We start from the raw sequence: 4,655 nt of genomic DNA, 5'->3' as shown, positions 1-4,655 counted from the left end.
AATGATAAAAACTTCAAAAAATAAAATCCTTCTAGAGGTAGTTATATTACTATATCTACTAGTTAGGAAAATTTGAAAACTTAAATTTGGACATGTTTTGCAAAAAGTGTAAGAAAAATGTAAAACGGCTATAACTTTTGCATATGATGTCGGAAAAAAACGTATAATATATCAAAAAATTAAGCACGAAAATCCGCATCCGATGAAGATAGCCTACGACCTGTTTGGAAATTTTTTAGAATCGTCAAATTCGAAAAGGAAAAAAAGATATGGTCAAATTTCAGTTTTTTTAAAAAAAAATTGGTTAAATTTGGTCAAACTACTTATTCAAGTAGTATTAATGTTACTACATAATTATTCAAGAATATTAGTGTTACTAAATAATTATTTCAATTTTTTGAATTTTGGACAAACTATGGTCAAACTATGGTCAAACTTATTCAAGAAATATTAGCGTTACTAAATAATTACTTTTTTTTAGAATAATTGTTTCAAACTCAAACGGTGAAATGTGTGACTTCATGCTCAAGCTAAACTCCTGAGGGTTAATAGGATTGACATCTTACTATTGTCAGGAAAACAACAAGTGCAGACTCGAAAACGAAGGAGAATAGAACCCGAAAGTTAAGCATGCTCGGGCTGGAGTAGTGAGAGGGATGGGTGACCGGTCGGGAAGTTAGATGATTTGGAATGAGTGATCCACACTTGAGCAGTTAAGAGAGGTGATTACAGACTAAATCATCAAATAATTCAGAAAAATTAAAAATCGAAAAAAAAATCAATTTTTTTCCAAAATTTTCAAAAAAAAATTCAAAAAAAACCCTTTAGTACGGTTGGTAACACCAACCGGTACTAAAGGTCCCCCATACTAGGGCGCGAGCTCACGCCACGTGGTGGCACTTCTGCGCCTGTGTCTCCGTTGTGTCGTATCCTGGACGGGTGTAGCACGGTGGTCGTCTGCAAAAGAGAGGAACTTAGTGGAAGACAATCGTGCGAGCAATATATGTTAAAATAAACAAGGTATAATACAGAAAAATGGTTAGAAGTGAGCTTTATTGTCTCCTTGTGTAAACGCACGGAGCCCCCTGTACAGGGTTATGCGGCTGTTAAGCCTGTGTATGTTTACGCCGGACTTGTCGAGCCATGTCCGGGGTTTTAAACGACCTGTTTAGGTGCTCGAACTAGTAAAGTTGGATCAGTGTGCGGCTGTCGAGGTAGCCGCACCATCGTCCGCGCTCGAGGAACACTTGATACTTCCTTTTAATGAGATGATGCCTCGTGGACCGGGCACTTTGAGTGTAAGGGATGCATAATGCAGTATTGCGTTAAAGCGGGCGAAAGCTTCACGTCCCAGTAGTGCTTGATAGCGACTTATGAATGGGGCGATATGGAAGGTTAGCTTTTCGCTTCGGAAGTTGTCGGGGGAGCCGAACATAACTTCTAACGAGAGGGAACCCATACAATGGGTATGTGGGCCTGGCGTGACCCCTTGAAGGGAAGTGTTGCCATGGCGAATTTTTTCTGGGTTTAACCCCATTTTGCGTATTGTGTCCTGATATAGCAGGATTAGGTCACTGCCACCGTCCATTAGGACTTGTGTGAAGTGGAGTCCATCAATTATCAGATCTAAGACCAAGGCAGTCCAGCCCGCGTTCCGGATACCTCTAGAGTAATCCTGATAATCGAAGGTGATTAGTTGTAACAACCAGTGGCGGGACTCCTCTGGGACAGGCCGTATGGCGCGTATCTCCATGGGTGCCACTCTGTTTTTCCCTTTTGTCACATGAAGTGAATTTACTTTTTTGACTTCTTGTGGGAACTTCTTTTGTTCTCCGGTGTTCTGCTTGTGGGGTTCGTCGTCATCCTCGCTTGGTATGTCGAGCCCCTTGTGTTCGGCGTTGAGTTTGCCGGATTGCTTGAAGACCCAACAATCTCTGTGGGTGTGGTTTGCAGGCCTCCCGGGAGTACTATGGATTTGACATATTTTGTCCAAGATTTTGTTGAGGTTAGATAGCTCGTCCCTATTATCTTTGGGGGGCGGCTTTTTCTAATTTTGCCGAGAGCTCTTGAATCCGGCATTGACTGCCGTGCTCTGTGGGCTGTAATCCTTGAACCGGCGCCGTTCCTTGCTACGGCGCGGTTTCCCGTTTCCATCTCTGACTTCGGATGTACTTGGGTTGCTGGTGCTGCTTCTTGCCAACCAGCTATCCTCTCCTGCGCAAAAGCGGTCACGAGGCTTGTCAGTGCGGCCATTGTTCTTGGCTTTTCTTGGCCGAGGTGTCTGGCGAGTTATTCGTCTCGAACGCTATGTTTGAAAGCTGCTAAGGCTTCGGCGTCCGGACAGTCGACTATCTGATTCTTTTTAGTAAGAAATCTGTTCCAGAGTTTCCGGGCTAACTCTCCGGGTTGTTGAGTTGTATGGCTTAGATCGTCTGCATCCGGAGGTCTGACATAGGTCCCTTGAAAATTTGCCCGAAAAGCGTCCTCGAGCTCTTCCCAACTTCCTATGGTGTTTTCGGGAAGGCTTTTAAGCTAGTGCCGGGCTGGCCCTTTGAGCTTGAGGGGTAGGTATTTTATGGCGTGGAGGTCATCTTCTCTAGCCATGTGTATGTGGAGGATATAATCCTCAATCCAGACTCCAGGGTCTGTTGTTCCGTTGTATGCCTCTATGCTTACGGGCTTGAATCCCGCTGGAAATTCATGGTCCAGCACCTCATTGGTGAAACATAGGGGATGTGCGGCGCCCCTGTATTTGGGTGTGCCGCGATGTTTGGGTATTTGTTGCGTTGCATTGCTCACTAGAGCTTGCTTTCTTGGCCAGTAGATATGTCTATTTGGGCCGTCTTTTTGATGTGAATCCTTGTGCGGATCGCGCGCCGGATTGAGTGCGGCGCCCTTTGCCGCTTGATGTCGGTCATGGGGTCGTCTATCCTACCTGGTGGCTTCCTTGTTTTTTGACCGTGGGGGCTCTAAGGCCTCCTCATCAAATTCCGGTAATAATTTTCGCGTTGGATAGCTCTTTGTGTGGTGACTGTCGTGGTACTTGTGTGCGGTGTTGAGTACTCTGTCCCATCTAATTCTGAGTGCATCTTCCGCTGTTTTGAGCTTCCGCTTCTGCTTTTTCAGGCTATGCGCAGTGGCGACGAGCCTTTGGTGGAGGTTCTTCTTCTCCAGCAACTTGTCCGGCGTGAGGTTGTCCGGACTATTATCTTCGCCGGGGACGGGATGTTTGGTTTGTTTCTCCAAGTTGCCCTATTCGAACGGTTGCTCGATGGTATGTTCGTCGTCTGCCGGTTCATCCTGCTCTATGGCTGGATCTCTGTCGAGGTGGGGTTTGGCGCGGCGTTTCCGCTGCCGCTTTGATTGCTTTTCGAGGGAATGATCCCTCGTTGCACCCCTTTGATCCTCGTCGTTGTTTCTTTTAGGTGTGTCCACCATGTATACATCGTGAGATGAGGTGGTTGTCCAGTGCCCTATAGGCACTGGTTCTTGTTCGTCTTTTTCATCGGCGTCCATATCGTCGATGTCTTCGGAGTCGAAGTCGAGCATGTCGGTTAAATCGTCGACAGTGGCTACGAAGTGGGTGGTGGGTGGGTTTCGAATTTCTTTGTCGTCCGCATACCACCCTTGCTGACCATAGTCCGGCTAGGGCTCTCCTCATAAAGAGAGAGACTTTAGTGAATTTAGGATGCCGCCAAAGGGCGAGTGCTGAAAGATGTCTGCGGCAGTGAACTCCATGATCGGAGCCCAATTAGGTTCGATCGGAAGGGGTGCGGAAGATTCGGAGTCCGAAAAGGGGTCTGGCACCTTGGAGTCACGAGCTCCGCGAGGGACAAGATTGGTGTTCGGCTCGATCACCGTAGAGATTGCAGCCCCCGAGGCGGTGTCTAGCCACCCGTCCTCGACCGGCGCAGTCGGCTCCGAGCTGAGGGTCAGAGCAGACACCTGAGTGGCGCTCTTGGCACTGTCCGGCGTCAGAGCTAGATCATGCCCATCGTGACAGCGCGGCATGCTTGGCTGCGGCTCGAATCCGTCAAAGATCAAGTCTCCACGGATGCCAGTCGTGTAGTTTAAACTTCCAAATCTGACCTGATGGCCAGGGGCGTAGCTTTCGATCTGCTCCAGATGGCCAAGCGAATTGGCCCGCAGTGCAAAGCCGCCGAATACGAAGATCTATCCGGGGAGAAAAGTCTCACCTTGGACCGCGTCGTGGTTGATGATCGAAGAAGCCATCAGGCCTAAAGGTGACGACACAGAGGAACTCTCAATGAAAGCACCAATGTCGGTGTCAAAACCGGCAGATCTCGGGTAGGGGGTCCCGAACTGTACGTCTAGGCGGATGGTAACAGACAAGGGACACGATGTTTTTACCCAGGTTCGGGCCCTCTCAATGGAGGTAAAACCCTACTCCTGCTTGATTAATATTGATGATATGGGTAGTACAAGATTTGATCTACCACGAGATCAGAGAGGCTAAACCCTAGAAGCTAGCCTATGGTCTCATTGTTGTTCGTCCTACGGACTAAAACTCTCCGGTTTATATAGACACCGGAGAGGGCTAGGGTTACACAGAGTCGGTTACAAGGGGAGGAGATCTACATATCGTATTGCCAAGCTCCTTCCACGCCAAGGAAAGTCCTATCCGGACACGGGAC

The sequence above is a fragment of the Triticum dicoccoides genome, chromosome 3B (assembly GCF_002162155.2).
Source record: "Triticum dicoccoides isolate Atlit2015 ecotype Zavitan chromosome 3B, WEW_v2.0, whole genome shotgun sequence".
NCBI lineage: Eukaryota > Viridiplantae > Streptophyta > Magnoliopsida > Poales > Poaceae > Triticum > Triticum dicoccoides.
The sequence above is the reverse complement of the archived record's forward strand: the minus strand, read 5'-3'. Positions refer to the sequence as shown.